Genomic DNA, 25,342 nt, shown 5'->3' on the forward strand with positions numbered 1-25,342 from the left:
CTTAGCAGTAATTTGCTACAAATGAAAACAGTGTCTGTTTGCTATAGGCACACAGAGCTCTTATGCCTCATGAAAAGTAAAAGAAATATTGGAACACAGGGCTCCTGTGAAACCCAACCAACGACAAAAATCAATTCAAAGTGTGAGCACTTCGCAAAAGAAACACTGCTTAATTTTATACACAGCCAGGCACTTGGCTTATATTATAGTCAACTATAGTCCCCATCTATTAGCTCCTTATTTGTGAGAGTGCTTCTCCTGAAATTAATCTGCCCTAAATTTATCAGACATGTTCTAGAATGAGTATGATTGTCGATAACACTATTTAAAAGAATGACCTTCTAAGGGGAACAAGCAAACATTAGTGAAAGCCATTCAGCTAACACTGCTTACTAAGAAGTGGGGTGTTTTATTTATGGCTGTTGTTTTGATAAAATGTCTGAAACCTCACAATTGTCTCCTGTGAAAAACTGCCACATTTAGGATTTTTTAAAACAATACTTTTGTACAATTACCCCACACATGAGAAATCAGGCTTTATGTATGACCTCAGCTCTCATTAAGACCATTGTGAAAGTTTCATTGCATCACCCAGATGCGTTTTAATTGCCACATCTAATGCAATGCTATAGTTGTATTTTACAGCTTTAAATTAAACCTTTTTGTTGTAATGGCAAAATCTGCCAGAGTGCTAATAGTTTAGGTGTGGAAAAATATCTGTCATTGTAAGATTGTCAAAATAGAAGATAAAATGGGTTTGGTGAGAAAGGCCCTTCTTTTTCAACAACTCTCCTATTCATGACAAACATCCCTCCTCTCTTTTCAGTAGACCTTTGACATTTAAGAAGTATATGCCCTAAGATTTCTGCAGATCCTGAAATTCATCACTACGGCAGAATCATACATCTTATGGTGAGTCAATGATGACTAATGTATCAGAGGCATTTACTGATCATTGAATATCAATGTGTTCCCTCCACTTTTTCCACTACCTTTAAGTTAGACTGGATGGTGTGAACACATTATCTGGCCAATGGCTATGATTGGAAGTGATGTGTCTCTGTGATGGGCTGAGCACTAAAGAACTACATTGAAACTCTCTCACTTTCTCTTTTGCTGTCATGGAGAAAGGGATCATGAAATCACAGGAGGGAAAATAGCTTAGATCTCTGCGTCACTGAAAATAAATTCCTTACAGAGCCAATGACCCCACAATAAATACTATGTGAGTGAAAAATAAACTTTTATGCCTGTTACTGCCTCAAAGCTAGCCTAACCTGACTAATCCAAATACCGTAATAAAAACTATCCTATGCAACATTTCATAATAAACAGCACAAATTCGTAAGCCTGTTTGTGAGAACACTCCTCTGTGTCTACTGATGCCATTGTAACAAAATAGTAATGTGGGGGGTAGCCAGGTTTCTACCAGATCTGATTCCATGTATGGAGAAAATTTTGATATGATTTGGCTTTGTGTTCCACCCAAATCTCATCTCGAATTGTAATCCTCGTGTGTCAAGGGAGGGGCCTGGTGGGAGGTGACTGGATCATGTGGGTGGTTTCTCACTGCTGTGTTCATGATACTGAGTGAGTTCCCATGAAATCTGATAGTTTAAAAGTGTGTGGAAGTTCCCCCACCACCTCCTGCTGCTACGTAAGACATGCTTTTCTTCCTCTTTGCCTTCTGCCATGATTGTAAGTTTCCTGAGGCCTCCCCAGCCATGTAGAACTGTGTATCAATTAAACCTCTTTTCTTTATGAATTACGTAGTCTCACGTAGTTCATTATAGCAGTGTGAAAACAGACTAATACAATTTGGACAATAAATTTCAACTCTATACGGGTTTGCAAACTACATGATTTAAACCCACTTTCTATTTCACTTCTCCCAGAGACATTGAGAATCACTGGTATTGATTATCTGGAGCACTATGACTTTAAAATCAGAGAGAGAGAGAGAGAGAAAAAAAAAAGAAAACAGCCCTGAGAAGTGGGAAATTAGCAGTCAAGAAAGCTTATTCATTTCTTAATAAGTTTTTTACATCAGACTTGTTGTACCTACATATTCAGAAAACTTTTTCTGAATCATTGTGAATCTGTTTCTTAGACTTTAATGCCTATTTGTGCTTGAAACATATCTTGCTTACAATTCTAACCCAGATATAATCTAATATTAGATTATATATCAGATGCATTGGCTTATCTGTTCTTTCATTTGTTCCTTCCTATCATTCAGGATCCAATCAAGGGACAGAAAATATACCTATTAGTTAAACAGAAATTACTCAATATAAAAACTGTTCACTGAGTATAAAGTGGTTTAATATAGAACACAAAAGACCAGAAAAGAATACTAAGGTGTAATGGAGAGAGTATTGCAGGACACAGTCCCCATTACTAGGGCTACAAAAAGAAAGGAAAAGTCTGGAATTACAACAACATGGAAGCTTAGAGGAGAAGTGCTGTGGAGTAGAAACTCAGCCTTCTGAGAGGGAGGAGCTGCTTATCTTGCGCTGGTGTCTCTGAGCTCAGAGGAAAAGCTCCTAGGACTGGGACTCAGCCTTTTCCACTTCTGAGGAGGAGGCAGTGGCTGGCTGTACTGTTGGAGAGGGAGGTTCGGTCTACAAGTGTAATAAAAAGTGCGGTCTTGATTCAGCTGCTGTTACAGTCAGGAACTGCTTTACTATTGAAGGGAAGAATCATAACTGGACTGACACTCACAGAAACAGGATACAGGAAAGAAGCATAGAGCCTGAAGGAAACAGACATGACACAGCAAGCCTCTTCTCCTTCCTCTAGCAGTGTAGACAACCCTAGTGCCTCCTACTGCAAAAGTCTAACAGGAATCCAGATGCCCAAGTGGAAAAGTGGTTTTCATAATTCTTATTATCAGAAAACAGTATAGAAGAGTAGATTTGGTGCCAAGAAACTATCACTGAAAGTTAGCAGATATTTTTCTTTAAAATTAATTTCCTGGTTTACTTTGGAAATGACGGTCTCAGTAATTGAAAAGTACTAAGTGATTCTGACAATTACGGTTCCTTCCTCACCCATAGACCAGCCATATTAAAATTTTGCTAAATGCTTTACTTTAATTTGATTTTCTCTGTGTGGTAAAAATAGTACTAGTATTGAAAATAATAAATCCTGGCCTAAGAGTAAGAAACTCTAAGTTTCAGTCCTCCACATACTATTTATGTGATCACTGGAAAACTATATAACATGCCTGAGATTTAATTACTTCTTGAGGATGTTATTGAATTATAACAATTTAACATAAAATAATAATTTCCGTTTGGTACTGTGACAGCTATGAAAATTCACCTTTATAGACCAACTACAGCTGTTATGTGCTGAATTCCATCACAGCATTTGCACTGAAGCCACACCTTCCCTGGGCCGCCCCAGGCTACAGACAGCATGCAACTAGCACACTGATGTTGTACTGTTCCCAGGAGACAGGAGACTCCTATGACAGCTGACTTGGTCCCAGCAACTCCCCAACAGCCTGATTGGATTTTCCATAGAATACATGGCAGTCTAGGACACTCATACCCAACCTTTCTTTTCTTTCTCCTTCACCTGGGGTGAGGCTTGCATGGTGATCTGATGTCTCTCTCAAACTTCCATGGCTGCTTCTTCATTTTCTCTCTCCGGCTTTTCCCTAATAAGGTCCTTATATGTCTCATCCCATCTTGGAATGTGCTTTGTAACATGGTTTGTGTTTCTTAAAATGCGATTCATGAACCACCTTGGCCAGAATCATCTTGCGTTACCTTTTGAGATGCACCTCTGCAGGACCTATGTGAGAGGCCCCCAGTTAGAATTTTCCGAGGCTGGGGAAAGCTTTCTGAATTTTAAATTAGTTCTCCAGGTTATTATTGTTAATATTAAATGTACAGCTCCACTGTCACACAAACATATCTTTCAACACTTTAATGATTTCACTCCACCCTTTTCTTGCTTGTGGAGTTTCTGATAAGAAGTCAGCTGTAATTCCTATCCTTTTTTCCCTTTAGTCTGTGATTTTCTTCCCCTGTGGCTTGTCTTTTTTTTTTTTTTTTTAATTTTTTTTTTTTTTTGCATGTGGTTTTGCTGTTATTTTTCACTTTGAACAAGATATACCTAGGTGTGTAGATTTTTTGCTGTTGTTTAGTATTTACCTGTTTGTTGTTTTCTAAGCTTGCTGTATCTGTGGTTTGGAGATAGTAACTTTGGGAAATCCTTGGCCAATATTTCTTTTCTTTTCTTTTCTTTCTTTTCTTTCTTTTTTTTTTTGAGACCAACTCTTGCTGTCACCTAGGCTGGAGTGCTGTGTCATGATCTTGACTCATTGCCACCTCCACCTCCCAGGTTCAAGCTCTTCTTGTGCCTCAGCCTCCCAAGTAGCTGGAGTTACAGGCATATACCACCATGCCTGACTGATTTTTGTATTTTTAGTAGAGATGGGGTTTTGCCATGCTGGTCAGGCTGGTCTCAAACTCCTGACATCAAGTGATCCACCCACCTCGGCCTCCCAAAGTGCTGGGATTACAGGCATGAGCCACCATTTTTATTTCAAATTTTTATTCTGCTCCATTCTTTTTTTCTTCTCCTTCTTCTGTTATTGCAATTATGTGTATTTTGCAGCTTTTGAAATAGTCCCAAAGATCTTGGATGTTACATTTTTCAATTTTTCATTATTTTTTCTCTTTGCATTTCGGATCGAAAGTTCCTATTGACTTATCATCAGCCTCAGTGTTTCTTTTCTCACCTATATTGAGTCTACTGGTAAGCCCATTAGAGGCATTCTTCCTTACAGTCACAGTGTTTTGATTTCCACCATTTCCTTTTGATTCTTTGAGTCTCTGCTTACATCACCTATCTGTTCTTTCATGTTGACCACTTTTTCCACCAAAGCCTTTAACATATCATGATTATTTTAAAATTCTATCTAATTTCAAAAATCTGTGTCCTATATGAGTCTGAGGATGATGATTACTTTGTCTCTTCAGATTCTGTTTTTTATTTTTTTTCCCCACCTTTTGGCAGGTCTTATAATTTCACATCAAAAGCTGGATATGTTTTATTTTTTATATTTCTATTTTTTATTTTTATTTTTTATTTTTTGAGATGGAGTCTCACTCCGTCACCCAGGCTGGAGTGCAGTGGCGCAATCTTGGCTGACAGCAGCCTCTGCCTCCCACGTTCAAGCGATTCTTGTACCTCCAACTCCTGAGTAGCTGGGATTACAGGTGCCTGCCACCACGCCTGGCTAATTTTTGTATTTTTAATAGATATGGGGTTTCACCATGTTGGCCAGACCAGTCTCAAAGTCCTGACCTCAGGTGATCCAACTGCATCGGCCTCCCAAAATGCTGGGATTAACAGGTGTGAACCACCACACCTGACTGAAAGCGTGTTATGTTTTATCAAGTCATAGGAACTAAATAAGCTTTTAGTATGAGAATTAGTGTTAATCTGGTTATGAGTTATGCTATGTTTAGTGTTTGCTGTAGCTATAGGTGCCAGAATCTTTAAGTTCCCATGGTGTCATTTTTTGGTCACCTGTCTTTATTTTGAGCTTCCCTAAGTGCTTCACCACAGAGAGAGTGTGTGTCTTACAGCTCTTTCTGTTGTGATCTATTTTATTATACTTAAGTCCCTATTGGTGTATTGTTAAGGCATGGAGAAGGGGGTGTATTCTGTAGTCTTGGGGCTAAATCTCTAACTTTTCATGAGCCTGTGTCTTCACAAATGTTTATATTCCTCTGCTTCTTACTACCTTGCCTAGCTGCAGCATTTTGCAGTGTTTTTAAACTGTTTCTTTAAATTACTGACCTATTGACCTATTGACCTATTGGTTTTGATTTATTTTCTTTTTTGTTTCTTTGTTCCTTAGCTGAAACAAGAAGGTGGGAGGGGACTGGAATATATGAAAATTTTCCCCCACATAGGATAACATTTTGGCAAAATCCTTTTTTCTGGACAATAGGCTTTTGTTATGGAGAATACTCTGGGTGTATTTCACAATGGTTACTTTCCCCCTTACTTGCCAGAGTCACAAGGGGATCTTTCATATATCTTCCTGAAGATAAAGCTCATGCAGATATAGACCACCCACAAAACTGCAGCGCCCAGTCTAACTGAACATTTTATCCAGTAACTTAGCAATTTATCAAAGTTACCATTTAAGTATTTCTACCAGTTTATGCTCCAGCTGCTTCTGCTCCAGGTAAGCAGATCTCAGATGTCTCTCTGGATCTCTCTCTGTCTCCTTTAATTCAGGGTAGTGGTTTTCCAATGGGCCTGAGAAAAAGTAACTGATTTTCAATTTGTCCAGCTTTTTCTTGTTTTAAAAAAGAGAAAGATGAAGTCTAGGATCTTTACATATCAGAGATGAAACCAGAGATTATAACTACTTCCCTGATTTTGCAAATGAACAAATATGGATTGAGTATCTGCAACATAAAAAAAAACAAAAATCCGTAAGTGATAGACTCTATCTCTGCCTTCAGCTTCATAGGAAATATGAGACACTCACAACTTTCAAATAGCTCTGACTCTCCTGCATCCTCAGATCCAAATCTGCTTTTCCCACCAGCTCCCTGGTCTGATGACCTTGGAGGGCAAAATATCACAACTCACGTGAAGACAAATCTCTGACGTAAAGGCAGCACTTGTTTTGAAGACATGAGCTTATCCAGCCCCAGAGAAGTTTCAGGGCTGGGCTTTTTCTTATCTGAGGTATGGCTTCTAAAACTTTCCCTAGCATTCTGTGTAAATCTTAGCATGGCGTTTATTACATATGCATTTCTGTCTTCCCACCAGTAAGTTCCTTGAGGAAAGGAACTCACTTTCTTCACATTTTTATCTTCGGAATATAGAAAATGCTCTCAAATAAAAGCAGCTCCATAAGTATTCAGAGAATAAATAAATCCCAATTTACTATTATCAGAAAGTTTCTATTAATAAGTTATTAAATATGGTTTGACCACGTTTCTGGGACTAGTAGCTTTTTTTAATGAAAATTCAAGAATAAGATAAATTCCAGGCAAGTAGCCTCTGTAATTTAATGTCAATATTAATAATTTAAAATGTGTGGAATATGAAATAATGGTGATCAGTATCCATGTCCTAACTGGAAATTTGTATTTAAGTTAAGGAATCTTCTTATCTCCTTTAAGATCATAGTTGTCAGAAATTTTTAATTGTCTTATTCTTCTTGTTACTCATATTTGATTATGCAGATCTTATATATCTGTGATTCAATTATTCTGTCTTCAATTAAGCCTAGATTTACTGAGCCTAAATTAATAGGCAGAACTTTTCTAGTTGCTGATGATAAATTAAGGAAAAAAAATATTGTCTCTTGCTTTTAAATAACTCCAGTAGTTTAGGTACAATGAGGCTACAGATGGGAGAGTCACCTAAGATGGAGAAAGATATCACAGAAATAGCATCTTAGGAGAGGTGATGTTCATTGACATTTCGAAAAGTGTAGCTATTATTGAAGTAAAATATACATACCTAAGATTGCACAAATAATACTCGCAGAGTTCAATGAATGTGTGTATCTGCTGGTCACAACTTGCAGACCCTGACTGAGCGACAGATGAATAAATGCACTCAGACACAGGTATCCAGTGAAAGAGCAGGCTAGGGGATCTGACTGCTCACAGAAAGAGTTGTAGCAGCCATGGCCCTGACAAGCCAGCGCTGTGGGCATTTATTCAGTACAGATTTAATGACAAAGGCCTTGAGTCAACACACTTGTGGGTAATTAACATGGTTGCCACCCCCACCCCTGAAGAGAGTAGTCCTGCATGTGGATGATCAAAGGCTAGGTTCAGAGACCTAAGTAAACTAACTTATCTAGATGAGTTTCTTTACATTCCCTTGTGATCTAAACTAAGCTTTCAGGCACCAGATAAGAGCATCTGGCTGCCTTCAGCCAAATCCTTTTCCAAAGCTTTTGTAAAACTTCCTGGCCTTCCAAGAAGGTTTGCATCTTTCTACAATTTTTCCCACCACCCTGACCGATCTCCTCCATCTTCTTCTTCTCTGCTTTTAGCATCAGGTTTTGTTGATTGAAGAATAAAGATGTGTGCGGCAACAGGTTTGTTAGGCGTGGCAGTTATAACTCATACTCCAGCTTTGCATCCTAGAATTAGTAAATAACATAAGACAAACATGAGTATAATTAGCAACATTCTTGTCCAATCAAGGAGTGACCCCTCCCAGGAGTGGGGGTCTATCCAGGAGAGATGATCTCACATACCCTTCCATATGGCTGTTTGTTGGGTGTGTAGATCTATGGTGTTTAGGGGTTTTAGAATTTTAGTTTTAAGTTGCTTTCAGTTTGCTGTTAAATTGTCATGAAAGGTTCCCCAGAGGTGTTGTTTCACCTCATCTGTACTATGTATTGATTGATTTCATGGTAGAGAAGTGACACAGATATGTTTTTGTTCCCAGTCACAGTTTAATTGCTGTCAGATGCCAGTGCATCTTTTCGCTCCCCCGCATGTTCCAAGGCACCCTGGAGGGCTTGCAGACATGCAAAAATCTTTTGATCTAATATCCTGCTGTAAGAGAAGTTCATTAGATACATTTCCGGTCAAATTATCTACAAAAGTAGCTGTTTGTACTGATTCAGTAATAGATGCTACAGCAACACCAGCATTTGCTAGGATGACTATGGCTGACACTATAAAGGCTAAAAGTGTAACTATAAATCTTTTGTGTCTTATCTGGGACACAGGGCACGTTCTAAGGCAGCAAGGGCAGAGGAACCTTGCCAATCGTGTGTTAAATTGACTGGTAGGAAAGCCTCAGATTGTCTCCTCAGTACCATGACACTAGTGACATTTAAATTAGATATATTATAATTAGAGATACAAGAGGCAAACCAAGCCTGTCTCTGCACTCAGGTCACAAACATGGAGTTTTGGGATGTAACAGAAATATTGGTTCCCATAAGGAAAACATACGGATGGCTAGTACAAATCAGGTGTTGATCAGTTTGATTATGAAAAAAGGTCATTAGTATAATTGTGATTGGCATTGTGATATGTCTCATACCAGGTGTTAAGAGGAGTGCTAAGATGTCCCAGGCACCATAAAGCTTCTTGGGGTAGCATGGACTCTACTTGAGGTCTGGGATAGCTCATCTCCCTATTGGCCCAAATTATAGGGGAACAGGATGTGGCTATGAAACTGTCATTGATGCCATGATAGATGCAGACATCAGTACGATCGCCCTGTAAATGGCTGTGGGGGCTCCAGTCTAAGATGTTGTAATTGCCTAACGGGAGGCTATGGGCCTGCTCCACATGACAGATCTCCCAGCTACTCCCAGCTAAAGTGGAATCCATTATTTTCTTAGTTTTGTTTTTTAGCACAGGGAGGAATATTTGGGAAAGTGTCATTGATTGCATTGCCTGGTTTGAGGGTACCTGCAACTAAGACTGTTAAGGCATTTCCTTTGCCATGATGTAGCCGTAATTGTGTTTGGGCAGGTACACAGCAAGGGTTAGAACTTTTATAACTTACACACAGTTGGAGGATAGTGGAGTGGTATGTAGTGTTACCTGGCACTGTAGTCCAATGTGTAGCATTAATGAGGGACCCTCCTGGGGGTAAATCTATCCTTCCTAGCCAAGCATTTACATTATTAGAGTCTGAGAAGGAGGTGTCTGCCCACATGGTGGGCTCTAGGGTGGACTTAATGAGGGCTGTCTCAAGGTTTTATAATAAATAAACAGAGTAAGCAGAATCACTAACAATATTGATGGGCTGAGCAGAAAAAGTTTTCAAGGCCAATATTAAGGGTCCAGCCTCAGCTCTCTGAGTGCTAGTAAATCTAGAACGAGTGAGGGAATTATGTGGTCTCTACCAAACAGCCACTTTTCCATGTTTACCAGAGCCGTCAGTAAACAGCATTAAAGCTTTAGGTATGGGGGAGTGAACTATTTTTGTAGGCAAAAATCACAGGAGTATGAGATAAGAACTGAAGGAGTTTGTCAGCAGGAAGGGCATGCTCTGTATGGCCTGTGTAATCAGAGAGTGCTGTTTGTAGGTCTATAGATAAGGGCAATACTGCTTTGAATTGTTTTTACTCAAAAGGAATTCTTATGACATCAGGGTCATAACCTAGCAATAGATTGTGTCATCTGTGGCCTGAATAAATAACTTTGCTAACTAACTAGATATAGGGAGAGAGTGTTCTAGTCCTGGTATATGAGCAAAAAGCCCATTCTAGGAAGCACAGCCCTGGGGTCATCTGTCTCATTAACCCTGTAGGAGAGTGTTTAGTGGGAGAAACAAACAATTGAATTGAATACTGTGGATCTATGCAATCTAGTTGCTTTGAGAAATAGCTTGCTCTATCTTTTCAATTTCCCTTTGTGCTGCAATACTGTTAGTGATTCTGCAGTTAAATACCTAGGAGAGTCTAGGGCAGCAGTGCCTTTTAACATGGAAAACAGATTTTATTACGTATTAGTAGTTATACCTAAGGTGGGGCAAAGCCAGTAAATATTGCCTAGTAATTTCTGATAATCATTTAAGGTGTGTAAGTTGTTGGTATTTAATTTAACCATTTGAGATCTTACTGACTGAGAAGTTAATGTGTACCCAACATATTTTCAAGGAGAGGACACTTGTACTTTTTCAGGTATTATGATTAAACCTCTTAAGTGTGTGTTCTTTACAACATATAAACCTTAAAAATACTGGCTCTGTTGGGGCTGCTAGTAAAATGTTATCCATAAAATGGATAATCTTGCAATTAGGAAATGTTTTTCTACTGGGGAGCAAAGCTTGGTTTACACGACACTGATACATGGTAGGACTATTTAGCATACCTTGAGGAAGCACTTTCCAATGAAATCAGTGAACTGACCTTTCATTATTGATACCTGGTATTGTAAATGCAAATTTTTCTCTGTCGTGTTCTGTAAGGGGAATAGTATAAAAGCAGTGTTTTAAGTCAATAACAATTATAGGCGAATCTGGAAGAATCACCGTGGGGGAGGGGAGCCCCTGCTGGAGGGGCCCCATAGGCTGCAAATTAGCATTGATAGCACATAAGTCATGCAAAAGTCTCCATTTACCAGACTTTTTGGGAATGATGAAAATGGGTGAGTTCCGAGGGCTGTTTGATGGTTTCATATGGCTGACTTTTAATTGCTCGTCAGATAACTCATGGACTTCTTGTATTTTCTCTCCCTTTAAAGGCCACTGTTCTACCCAAATTGGATCTTAAAAGAGCCACGTCAGGGGTAGGGGAGGGATAATAATGGTGGCCATTATTAGAAAGGGGTCTGCAAAGTGACCCCCCCCATTAGGCTAATAGGTCCCATCCCCAAAGATTAACAAGGATGGGTATGATTAGAGGCTGTGTAACTGCCTTTCTTCCCTCTGAATTGTGACAGGTTAGGGGGCAGGTGCTCTGCTTGGCTGTGTGAGCGTTCCCGATGCTGACAATTTTTTGTTTCTGAGTGACTCAAGGCCAAGTTTCTGGCCAGTTTTTATCACTAATGATTGAAATCTCCACCCCTGTGTCCAATAAGCCAGTAAAATTTTCATTTCCAATTTTTAAGGTAACCATGGATCTCTGATCAGTGATTAATTGATTCCAATATACTTTTGTGGCTCCTGTGCTTCCAAAACTTCTCTTTCCCCTTTCCTTTCTGTGGGCACTGGGGATCCAGTATGGTAAAAATAGTAACTGAGCTATCTTTGATCCAGGGGGAAGAATATACACTCCTTCACATTCCATCATAACTAATATCTCACTTTGATAGTCACTATCAGTTACCCCAATGAGCGCATTAATTCCTTTACTGGATAGGCTTGATCATCTTAGGACCAATCCCACTGTTCCCAGAGGCAGTGGACCCCAGATGCCTGTTGAAACCCTTTTAGGGTATGCTCATTCTTTTAGCACTAGTTCATTGGGGCAGAGTAAGTCCAGTGCTGTGGTCCCAGTGGTGGCTGCTCTGAGAGAGAGGACTGTGTGGGCTTTCCATCTGACCAAGGAAACCCGTTGGCGTTGCCCCAGTTTGAAGCAGGGCCTGGGGCCAGCCTCTCGTGAATTTTCCCACCTGGTTACTTATGGGGTTGCCGTTTTTATCAAATTTGGACCTGCATCAATTTGCCCAATGTCTCCCCTTTTTACATCGGGGGCATATAGAAAGGGGTTCTTTTCCTGAGTTACCTTGGTCTCTATTATTGGGGCATTCCCTCTTCACACGACCTGGCTCTCCACATAGAAAACAATTTCACTCCACATAGAAAACTTTTTCACTTTAGGAGGCCTTAATGCCATGGCCAATATTTTGGCTTTGTGTGTTTCAGCCCCTACCAGTTAGTGCTCATATAAGTTCCCCAACTGTGGCTGTCTTTCCTCTGATTGCCTGCATTGCTTGTTGGCAATCCACATTAGCATTTTCATAAGCCAATTGCAACAATAAGATATCAGCAGCCTGGGCATGACTAATTTGTCTCTTAATTACCTGGGTTAACCGATTGATAAATCCAACAAATGGCTTTTGAGGCCCTTGTCGAACATTTACAAAGGATCCCTATTGAACTCTGCTTTCAGGAATTTAGTCCCAAGTCCTGAAAGCACACAAAGACGCTTGAGCACAGCCCTGGGGATCAAAATTTAGTTGTTGTTGTACATCGGCATGGGGACCCCTCCCATGCAGCATGGAAGCTGTTATGTTTGGTCCGGCCAATTGATTCTGGTTGGCTTGTTCGCACAACTCATCATATTCTGCCCTCCAGAGGAGGTACTGGCTGGGGTCCAAAGTTGTTTTAGCTAGCACTGACCAGTCCCATGGGGTCATATGGAAGTTGTCTGTCAAGGCTTCCATCATTCCTTTGGTAAATGGTTTAGAGGCTCTGTTTTCCTTAATGCTTTTTGTTAGCTCTTTATAAACATTAAAAGAAATGGGTTCAAGTACCTGATTGCCCTGTCAATCTTGCATTACCAGTTAGGCTCAGAGCTCCCCTTCTAATGTCTTAGACAAGTGGCATATCCATTGTCTTTTTTGTAGACAATAGAACTGTAGCATATCCATTGTCTTTTTTCCATTTTATTGGAGGGGGTACTCAGGCAAAACCTCCATTTCCTCTTTGTTATTTTGGCCTGGTGATAGCAGGGCTGAGGGATAAGGAGGTGGTAAGGTAGGTGACGGTTCCTCCTCCCTCCCCTTTGTAGGCTTTTCTGTGTATAACGGGGCCAGAGCTGCCCTAACTAAAGCCCATAGTGTTAGATCCAGGAGGAACAATTAGATCTTCCATAGTGTTAGAGATGTTACTGAGACCCATTGCCCTTGCACTGGATGTTGTTTAAGGTTTCTCCCCATTTGTTCCCAGAGCTCTACGTCTAGTGTACCTTCTTTTGGGAACCATGGGTTATGGAAAACAACAGTTTGCATTAGGTCCCTTAATTGAGCCTGTGGAACTGAGGCTCCACTAGCTTTAAGCAGCTGTTTCAATATTTTTATATACTGCTTCTGTTGTGCTGATAACTGTTGTCCCATGATGAAACTCTAGCCTGAACAATTCACTCGAACTTGGAAATCCTGAGAGGGCACCAATGACTTACTGACTGTGCAGTCTCTTCACTTTCATTTTTGAGGGTTACTTCACAATCCGTTGCAGTGTTCCTCACACAGGGCACCATCTGCTGGGTCTGACCCATAGACCCTGACCAAGTGACAGATGAAGAAATGCACTCAGACACAGGTATCCAGTGAAAGAGCTGGCTACGGGACTGGGCCGCTCACAGAAAGAGTTGTAGCAGCTGTGGCCCAGACAAGCCAGCACTGCAGGCATTTATTCAGTACAGATTTAATGACAAAGGCCTTGAGTCAACACACTTGTGGGTAATTAACATGGTTGCCACCCCCACCCCTGAAGAGAGTAGTCCTGCATGTGGATGATCAAAGGCCAGGTTCAGAGGCCTAAGTAAACTAACTTATCTAGATGAGTTTCTTTACATCCCCTTGTTATTTAAACTAAGCTTTCAGGCACCAGATAAGAGCATCTGGCTGCCTTCACCCAAATCCTTTTCCGAAGCTTTTGTAAAACCTCCTGGCCTTCCATAAAGGTTTGCATCTTTCTACAGTTTTTCCCACCACCCCGACCGATCTCCTACATGTAGCAAAGTGAAAACCAGTAGAACTGGCACACAGAGTGAAAAAAGAAATGTAACTATAGCCATACAAACACCTGCCTACCCTTTCCAATCACTTTCTTTCTCAAATTCACCATTATTCTGGTTTCTAACACCATAGATTAATGTTGTCTATTTTGAAGTTTATATAAATGAAATAATAGAATTTTTTTTAAGGTAAGTCTATGAAGGTGTAAGATAGGGAAACAAGAATGGGAAATGCCAAGCAGAGGGATGGGTCTGAACAGAGGCCTAGAGTTTAGAAACCTGTTCCATCAAATGGTTTCATTTCAGCTCTGTGCCTGCTTTGGGTGTCTCCCTACATTTGCAAGCCAAGGTACTTATTTGTAGAGAACTCTCTTCTCTGTTACTCATTATCTTTGGAAACTTCTCTCTTAAAATGGAATTGAGGTAATGATGTTTTTTTTCCTTCTTTTCCCTGTTTGCCTTTTATATACAATTGTTTTTATTTTATAACATAAGTGTTTCCCATCTGTATTAGTCAGGGTTCTCTAGAGGGTCAGAACTAATAGAATGTATGTGTGTGTATATATATACACACACACACACACACACACACACACACACGCATATATATAGGGAAGTTTATTAAGTATTAACTCACATGATCATAAGATCCCACAACAGGCCATCTGTAGGCTGAGGAGCAAGGACAGTCAGTCTGAGTTCCAAAAGTGAAGAACTTGGAGTCCGATGTTCGAGGGCAGCAAGCATCCAGCACAGGTGAAAGATGTAGGCTGGGAGGCTAGACCAGTCTCTCTTTTCACATTTTTCTGGCAGCCTATATTCTAGCCATGCTGGCAGCTTATTAGATTGTGCCCACCCAGATTAAGGGTGGGACTCCCCTTCCCAGCCCACTGACTCAAATGTTAATCTCTTTTGGCAACACTTTCAAAGACACACCCAGGATCAATACTTTGTATCCTTCAATTCAATCAAGTTGACACCCAGTATTAATTAATTCACTGGTCTTACCATGTTCCCCACATCATCCTGAAGCAGCTGGATTGATACAACAGTGGAATGGCCTTTTGAAGTCACAATTACAATACCATCTAGGTGACAATACTTTGCAGGGCTGGGGCAAAGTTCTCCAGAAGGTCATGTATGCTCTGGGTCAGCATCCAATATATGCTATATACAATATAGCGAGGGACATTACAAGTCCACCCCTTGTCAACTTGAATCCATACATATCTCCTGAGATCATACATAATCTTCAAATAAAGACAATAATAGAGTCATAATTATGCCTAACATAATGCAACCTTGGTACAACCAGAAACACACCAGTCCCCAAACCAAATACTATTACATAAAGTTAATAATACTTAAATGCTGATAGGAAGTCAATAAATCTTATGTCACATGATAAAGGAAAAGGAAAGAAAATGAAGATATTTTCTTAGTATAAATGTATACATGCACAAATGTGTTTTTAACAAAAGAAGGAGGAAATACTCATGACAGTTATAGTCCTGGTTTCTGCAGCTTGTCACATGGTGGTTGTTGGCATTGATGACTTCCTTCTTCTACTACGCATTCTGTATTCCCTTTGCCTTCAGCAAGCACCTCAGCAGGCCGTGGCTATTTTTTCCTGGTGAAGTGACCCAAACCTTCATTCGTGAAGGGTCTGGGTCATTTGTAGCCCTTCCTGGATTGCACTGTTGTAGTTTCCCATTGGACTTAATCACAGGGGAATGGTAATACGAAGAGGTGCCCTAATGGATCTCCTGTATTGCATGTGTACTCTTCCTTAATGCTGCTGTGGAGTAGTAGACTGATTTCATCTTGATAGTCCAGGTCAATCATGCCAGGCAACACTGTAACTCTCTTCTGAGCCTATTGACTTAAAGATAGGAGGAATCCAAAGTGTCCGGGTGGCAATCTTCCAGTTTAATGGAATCATTGTTGTGTCTCCTGGTGGCAGCATTCCTAAGAACTAAGACCTCCAGGCCAGCAGAATGTAATGTCGTGGGAACAGGAAAAAAAATTTTGCTAGTACATCACTAGCGGTGATGGTGAGTGGTGCCACTTCCACTTCCACTCCTTGATTCCTGGACCCATGAATCCTGGCTATGGGAGAAACAGTAGCATATATTGGATGCTGACCCAGAGCATACATGACCTTCTGGAGAACTTTGCCCCAGCCCTGCAAAGTATTGTCACCTAGATGGTGTTGTAATTGTGACTTCAAAAGGCCATTCCACTGTTGTATCAATCCAGCTGCTTCAGGATGATGTGGGGAACATGGTCAGACCAGTGAATTCCATGAGCATGAGCCCACTGCCGCATTTCTTTGACCATAAAGTGAGAGCCTTGGTCAGAGGCAATGATGTGTGGAATACCATGATGGTAGATAAGGCATTCTATGAATCCATGGATAGTAGTCTTGACAGAAACATTGCATGCAGGATAGGCAAACCCATATCCAGAGTAAGTGTCTATTCAAGTGAGGACAAACCTCTGCCCGTTCCATGATGGAAGAGGTCCAATATAATCAACCTGCTACCAGGTAGCTGGCTGATCACTGCAAGGAATGGTGCCATATTGAGGGCTCAGTGTTGGTCTCTGCTGCTGGCAAATTGGGCACTCAGCAGTGACCGTAGCCAAGTCAGCCTTGGTTAGTGGAAGTCCATGTTGCTGATCCCAAGTGTAACCTCTGTCCCTGCCACTGTGGCCACTTTGTTCATGGGCCCATTGGGTGATGACGGAGTGGCTGGGGAAAGAGGCTGAGTGGTGTCCACAGAATGGGTTATCCTATCCACTTGATTATTAAAATCCTCCTCTGCTGAGGTCATCCACTGGTGAGCACTCACATGAGATACAAACATCTTCACAGCTTTTGACCACTCAGATAAGTCCATCCACATACCTCTTCCCCAAATTTCTTTGTCACCAGTTTTCCAGTCATGCTTCTTCCAAGTCCTGACCATCCAGCCAAACCATTGGCTACAGCCCATGAATCACTATATCCAGTAAATGTGGCCATTTCTCCTTCCATGTAAAGTGAACAGCCAGGTGTACTGCTCAAAGTTCTGCCCACTAAGAAGACTTACCTTCGCTGCTGTCCTTCAGGGTTGTCCTAGAAAGGGGCTGTAGTGCTGCAGGTGTCCACTTTTGGGTGGTGTCTAGCTGTGCAGCTATGAACCAGACCCTGGTTGTCTCTTCCTCTATCAACTAATCATAGGGAACTCCCCAGGAGGCCATTGGTGCAGGCTGGGGGAGAAAAGGCAGGGTGGCAGGAGTGGAGACAGTGGTAATTTGAGCCACTTCCTCATGTAACTTACTTGTGTCTTCAGGAACCGTTTGAGCCCGATCACTTATATACCGCTTCCATTTGATGATGGAATGCTGTTGTGCATAACCCACTTTATGGCTAGATGTGTCAGAAAGCACCCAGTTCATGATAAGCAGTTTAGGTCACATGGTGATTTGATGACCAATAGTCAAATGTTCAGTTTCCACCAAAGCCCAGTAACAGGCCAAGAGCTGTCTCTCAAAAGGAGAGTAGTTATCTGCAGAAGATGGCAGGACCTTGCTCCAAAAACCTAGAGGCCTCTGCTATGATTCACCTATGGTGACCTGCCAAAGGCTCCAAACTGCATCCCTATCTGCCATTGACACCTCAAGCACCATTGGATCTGCTGGGTCATATGGCCCAAGTGGCTGAGCAGCTTGCACAGCAGCCTGGGCCTGTTGGAGAGCCTTCTCCTGTTCTGGACCATACTTAAAACTGGAAGCCTTTTGGGTCACTCCATAAATGGGCCAGAGTAATACACCCAAATGAGGAATGTGTTGCCTCTAAAACCCAAATAAACCCACTAGGCATTGTTCCTCTTTCTTGGTTTTAAGAGGGGCCAAATGCAGCAACTTATCCTTCACCTTAGAAGGGATATCTCAACAGGCTCCACACCACTGGACCTCTAGAAATTTTACTGAGGTAGAAGGTCCCTGAATTTTAGTCAGATTTATTTCCCATTCTCTGGCACGCCGATGTCTCACCAATAAGTCCAGTGTGTTTGCTACTTCTTGCTCACTGGATCCAGTCAGCATAGTGTCATCAATGTAATGGACCAGTGTGATACCTTGAGGAAGTAAGAAACAATCAAGTTCTCTCCAAATAAGATTATGACACAAAGCTGGAGAGTTGATATACCCCTGAGGCAGGACAGGAAAGGTATATTGCTGGCCTTGCCAGCTGAAGGCATATTGCTTCTGGTGGACCTTATGGACAGGAATGGAGAAAAAGGCATTTGCCAAGTCCGTGGCTGCATACTGGTACCAGGAGATGTAGTAATTTGCTCAAGCAATGAAACCACATCTGGTACAGCATCTGCAGTTGGAGTCACCACTTGGTTAAGCTTATGATAAGCCACTGTTTTTCTCCAAGATCTATCTTGGAGAAAGGCCACATAGGAGAGTTGAACATGGATGTGGTGGGAATCACCACCCCTGCATCTTTCAAGTCCTTGGTTGTGGTACTAATCTCCTCAATCCCTCCAGAGACATGATGTTGTTTTTGATTTACTATTTCTCTAGGTAGAGGCAACTCTAATGGCTTCCATTTGACCTTTCCCACCATAATAGCCCTCACTCTACCAGTTAGGGAGCCAATGTGGGGGTTCTGCCAGCTGCTAAATATGTCTATGCCAATTATGCATTCTGGCACTGACTGGGGAAATGACTGCAGGATGAGTCCGGGGACCCACTGTAAGTTGGATCTGAGCTAAAACTCCATTAATTACCTGACCTCCATAAGGCCCTACTTTAACTGGAGGACCACAGTGACGTTTTGGGTGGGTGTCATTATTCTAATTTTATACGTGAAGAACCTGAGGTACAAAATGCTCTCTTAGTGGTAGAATCAGAACTCAAACCCAGGCAGTCTGACTCTTATGTCTGTGCTCTTAACAAGTCAGCCATGGTCAATGGATAGGATTGGAGACTGTCAGCTAGAAGCTATATTAAATTTTTAAAAATATCAACCTTATCTTGAAGTGGATATTCTTCATAATTAGGTTCTTATTGAGCTGCTGTCATGTAGCCCAACCATGCCAGTTAAAGAGATGCTTCCTGAAATTTGAGAATAAATCAAGGAGGTAAATGCTACAGGGCTAAATTGCAGTAGAAAAAAAATATAGAGAGAGATAGGTAAGTAGTTTGATAGATACGTAAGTAGATAGATAGATACATAGATAGATACTACTGATAGTACATAGCAGATAATTTTATATAAACTACAATCATTAAAGAAGCTGAAAATAAGAGGAAGATGTTTGTTTAAGCTTTGAAATATTGGAAGGAGTTAAATAGGCAAGGAGAAAAGGAGAAAACATTTCACATAAAAAACGATGTGCGAATGTGCTGATGAAGTCCCTGGGGTATAAGCATACCCACAACACTTGAGCTCAGAAGGAGGGAGAAATAAAGATGCATATACAAGATGAAGCATCCAAAATCTTCAGCGAGATCCAAGATGAAGCATCAGATATGTAGTCACTTATTATAATCCAAGAAAGATCCAAGAAATATCCGTAAAGATCCAAGATGGAGCATCAAATCTGCAGTCATGCATTGCAATCCAAGAAGTATCTAGAAGGATCCGAGATGAAGTGTCAAGTTTGTAGTCACTTACTAGAAAATATAAATTATACTTTTGTATGAATAGTTTGGAACCTAAAAAGAATTTACTGAACGTTGCTTATAATATCTCACGCTTCAAGTGGCAACACTAGGAACCCCAGAAGATGTTTTAAGAGCATGTATCTATGGGTCTCTAAAGTGGCTTTTTTTCTCATTTTTTTTCAGATGTTATTATTCCTGCTTCTTTCATGTTGTCTGTTAAACTTAATAGATCTATTTATAATTTGCTTATAAAGAAGGTACCGTGAAGCTCCAAATTGGTTATAATTCCCTGATCATACAACTTGCAGACTGTGGAATAAGTAGGAATTTTTTTTCTGCTTCATTGACTGACACCTGCCATGACAGATTTTCTTCTGTGGAAATTTTTATTTAGGGTGGAGTTTGGGGCTGGAGGACAGAGAAGTGATGAAAGGAGCAAAGATTTAAAATAGACATTGCGTGTGAATCCTCTGCAAATGAATGCACACCTACCTTCATTAGCTATTCCAGCCTCTCACAAAATTGGCAGCTGTGGGCAGTGAGATTACCAATTGAGTGGTGCTGATGACCTGCTTAGCTCAGCAGATAGGAGGTGAGAGGCCTGTGGTGTAATTACACCTGCAACTTGGAGATAAAGATAGGCCTAGGCTGGGTTTCAGACAGCAGACTAATTGAAAAATACTAGATGTGGCTACTTATCTGATATTTGGTACAAAGCCTTCTGTTGATTTAAAGAAAATAAATTCTTAGGAAAGAAAATCTGTAATATAGTTTATGTTAATAATATTAATATGGGATTATTCAGTTTATAGTTTCCTAATATAACAAAAAGAAGCTCCAAAATAAAATGTAAATGCTTCTGATTCCCAAAGGAAAAAATAAAAAAATAAAAAAGACAGTGGGACAGCATTCAGTATGGGTGAATATCTCCCTTCTTCTTTTTGTTCTTTTCTTCCTTCTCTGGATACTTTTCTCAGAGTCTCCTCATATCCTCCCTGCCAAGGACCAATTCCTTTAGCCTAGATCTTTGTTTCCATCCCCTTTTTCCTCCTCTCAAGGTTGGGGGGCTTCATAGAGCAGGCAGCACCCCTTCTTTGGGACAGGTTTTTGTTAAAATGAGCACTAATGCTGCTTAAACCCAATGTCCCAAGACCTGCTTTCATGGTCATCGAGATTCCCAGATGGGGTAGCTACAGATGAGAAGGGATTTCAGGACATTATTTATCATTTTTGGAACTGAAATCTCCTCAACAAAGGACACCTGGTATAGTTGCCAAACATGGCTTTAGAAGTGAAGAGGTACAGGTTTTGGCTCTTAATTTGTTCCTTAAGCCAGTTTTTTGTGTTTTTTTCTTTCTTTCTTTCTTTCTTTTTTTGTTTGTTTTTATTATACTTTTAAGTTCTAGGGTACATGTGCACAACGTGCAGGTTACATAAGTATACATGTGCCGTGTTGGTTTGCTGCACCCATCAACTCATCATTTACATTAGGTATTTCTCCTAATGCTATTCCTCCCCTGTCCCCCTAACCCACGACAGGCCCTGGTGTGTGATGTTTCCTGCCCTGTGTCCAAGTGTTCTCATTGTTCAATTCCCACCTATGAGTGAGAACGTGTGGTGTTTGATTTTCTGTTCTTGCGATAGCTTGCTCAAAATGATGGTTTCCAGCTTCATCCATGTCCCTTAAAAGAACGTGAACTCATCCTTTTTTATGACTGCATAGTATTCCATGGTGCATATGTGCCACATTTTCTTAATCCAGTCTATTGTTGATGGACATTTAGGTTGGTTCCAAGTATTTTTTATTGTGAATAGTGCTGTATTAAACATACGTGTGCATGTGTCTTTATAGAGGACACAAACAAATGGAAGAACATTCCATGCTTATGGATAGGAAGAATCAATATCGTGAAAATGGCCCTACTTCCCAAGGTAATTTGTAGATTCATTGCCATCCCCATCAAGCTACCAATGACTTTCTTCACAGAATTGGAAAAAACTACTTTAAAGTTCATATGGAACCAAAAAAGAGCCCGCGCTGCCAAGACAATCCTTAAGCCAGTTCTTTTAAGTTCTTCCGGAGTGGTCTGGGGACCAGAAGCATCAGGATCACCTGGGAACTTGTTAGAAATAAATACTTTCAGAAAACAACATGGCAGTTTCTAAAATAATTGGAACTAGAACTACTATATGATTTAGGAATCCTTCTTCTGGAGATATAAATACACAAAGGAAATGAAGTCAGTATGTTCAAGAGATATCTGCAGACCTGTGTTCATTGTGTGTTCATTATTCATGGTAGCCAAGATATGGAAATAACCAAAGGTTCTGTTAACAGATTAATGGATACAGAATTGTAGTATACACATACAGTGGAATATTAATCAGCCTTAAAAAGGAAGGAAATCCTGCCATAGATGAACCTGGTGCACATTATGCTGTGCGAAATAAGCCACATAGAGAAAGCAAAAATGCTATGATATGTGTAATCGAAGTAAGTCTAATTCATAGCAGGAAAAAATGATGTGGTAGTTGCCAAGGGTGGAGAGACAGGGGAATGGAAATATATTGGACTATAGTTAAGAAGAGTTTATTATACACTTGAAATTTGCTAGAATAGTAGATATGAAGAAAAAAAGTATCTTTGTGAAGACATGAATATATCAGTTGGCTGGACTGTAGTAATCAGTTTATATGTATATATGTATGAAAACATCATATTGTATGCCTTAAATATATATGATTTCAATTAAAATATTTTTAAAAATAAATGAAAAGCAAAGGATCAATTCCTTGAATTTAACTATTTTAAAAATTAGAGAAAAAAAGAAATACTCTTTGATATCTCGTACAGACCTGGTGAATCAAAACTTTGGGTGTGGGGCCCAGCAATCTGTACCTTAGCAAGGCCTCCAGGTGATTCTGAAGCCCACCAAAGTTGAGAACTTTGCCTTAATTTCGTTTTAAGTAAAATAAACAGGATTAAACTTGATAATATTCTAAATCCATCTAATTCTTCACAATCTAAGATCTCTCGACTACTGACCAAACGAGACTTGGCTGGGTTAGCTGTAACTGGGGAATCAGGGCTTCTGGCGTGAGTCAAGCAGTGTGTAACTATTGCGTTGACATATAGCACCTAGCAAATCTCACGGTAAACGTTAAGATTTCTCAAATGCTACAATTCTTTAATTCACAGCATAATAAACAGACCTAGTTCTGTTTAAAAATACTCCCTTAATACCACTCAGAGTTATGTATGTCATTTACAATGTCATTTCTTTTGTTTTGTCAGAAAAAGAAAATATGGTAAGTAAATTGCTAGTTTTTAATGATCTGGAGAAGCTCAGAATTCAGGACCATATTTGACTGCTCCTCAGTATGAACCATTAAGTATTTAACAAGTATTTAAGATGATCATAAAAAGTGGATTTAAACAATTTTAGCTATAACCATCATGAAAAATATGAACAGAGAAATTATTGAAGAGAAATACCTCTGTTGCACTAGATGGAAACCACTACTTAACTTAAAAATAGGCATTCGAGAAAAAAGGATTCTTTCAATAAAGAGCAAAAGCAACCGCAAAAATAATACCCGTCTTTACAAGCCGGAATTCAGAAAAGATGTCAGTTTCTGTGATCTTTGCCAAGGGGAGAGCACATGTACCCTCTTGCCAGCCCAGCCCAGAGGACAGGATAGTGGGTTCTGAATGAGGGAAGGAGGCTCCAGGCAGCTGGAAAATAGAAGAAAGCACAGTGCATTAGGCAACCTAATTCAGAAGGGTAATAAGGTTTGTGCTGAAGACGATCCCCGTAGCCATTCTTTATCTGTATTCCTGAAAATTTTGAAAAGCAGCTATTCACTCCAGCCTTTCAGCCACTGATACTTGCAGAAGCTTATTCTGGGTGTGTCTGCCCCTATATTTTGGCAGCAGTGAAGTTTCACTTGAACCTTTACTTTCAATGAACTATTAATAGTAGGACAAAGTAAACCTAGTTTCTTTATGTTGATGTTTTTTGAAAAAGCAATGGAAAGCCACAGGCTTTTCTCGCTTTAGATTTTGTATTAGCACCAATATGAACTTGATTTTGAGCATCAGCCAAAGGCAAGTATTAACCAGAGGGTAGGTTAAGTATACTTCATCAGGCCTGGACCTAAGCCTATATAGGTAGTAAGAAAAGGTTGATACACTGCACAGGTATCTCCTCAGAAACCACTTCCTTTCAGGTGAGCTAACTTTGCTTACACAAATAAAAATCAGCATCTCTGGAAAGTACTGCACTTCAAGACTATCGTAACTGCAGTTCCTTAAGATCCATGTGAAAATCATACATAAATTAATGAAAGACAAAATCATTAGTTTAACTTACTTCTCTTAAGACAAGTTACAAGCATGATAGGAGTAGTGGACTTTTGATCCAGGCAGGGTCCCAGCACCATTGCTTCCCAAGCCAAAGACAGTGTGCAACTTACCCTCTCTGTGTCTCATTGAATTCAGCCATAAAGTTTAACAAATGGAAACACTGTAAAAACTAAGCAGCAGTAGAGAGAGAACATCTCTTGTGATAGCTACTTAAAATGTGCTCAGTATATATTAGTTATCTTCCTTTCATTAACAGAATTTCCTTCACAATATCCCCATGTAAGTTCTTCAGTTCAACACAATTGTAGTGGAGCAATTTTCCTCCCTCTGTCTGTCTATCTCTCCACCTCTTTCTCACTCTCTCTCTCTCTGATATGGTTTGGTTGTGTCCCCACTCAAATCTCCTCTTGAATTGTAGTTCCCAGAATTCCCACATGTTGTGGGAGGGACCCACTGGAAGGTAATTGAATCATGGGGACAGTTACCCTCATACTGTTCTCGTGATAGTGAGTGAGCTCTCACAAGATCTGGTAGTTTTATAAGGGGCTTCTCCCCCCTTTGCTCAGCACTTTTCCATGCTACTGCCATGTGAAGAAGGACGTGTTTGCTTCCCCTTCCATCATGATTGTAAGTTTCCTGAGGCTTCCCCAGTCATGCTGAGCTGTGGATCAGTTCAAACTTTTTTCTTTATAAATTACCCAGTCTCTGGTAAGTCTTTATTAGCAGCCTGAGAACAAAGTAATAAAGTAAATTTGTAGCAGATAATGTGATGCTGCTGTAAAGATACCCAAAAATGTGGAAGCAACTTTGGAACTGGGTAACAGGCAGAGGTTGGGACATTTTGGAGGGCCCAGAAGAAGACAGAAAAATGTGGGAAAGTTTGGAACTTCCTAGATACTTGGAAGGTTCAGAAGACAAGGAAGATGTAGGAAAGTTTGGAACTTCCCAGAGACTTGTTGAATGGCTTTGATCAAAATGCTGATAATGATACGGACAATAAAGTCCAGGCTGAGATGGTCTCAGATGGAGATGAGGAACTCGTTGGGGACTGGAGTAAAGATGACTCTGGCTATACAAAGAGACTGGCAACATTTTGTCCCTTCCCTAGAGATCTGTAGATGCACAAGGATGCTGAGTATAAAGATATGAAACTGATA

At 40.4% G+C, this 25,342-nt stretch overlaps 1 long non-coding RNA gene across 14 annotated transcripts in view; it reads left to right on the top strand.

Annotated features, from left to right (window-relative positions):
* Positions 1 to 25,342, top strand: part of LOC139363494 (uncharacterized) — a 588,541-nt gene that overhangs the window by 184,796 nt on the left and 378,403 nt on the right. For all 14 annotated transcript variants that reach the window (XR_011623989.1, XR_011623983.1, XR_011623978.1 and 11 more), the window contains one exon: positions 827 to 912. This is a non-coding gene — a long non-coding RNA (uncharacterized lncRNA). The remainder of the gene's footprint in view (positions 1 to 826; positions 913 to 25,342) is intronic.

This window comes from Macaca nemestrina, chromosome 5 (assembly GCF_043159975.1).
Source record: "Macaca nemestrina isolate mMacNem1 chromosome 5, mMacNem.hap1, whole genome shotgun sequence".
Taxonomy (NCBI): Eukaryota; Metazoa; Chordata; class Mammalia; order Primates; family Cercopithecidae; genus Macaca; species Macaca nemestrina.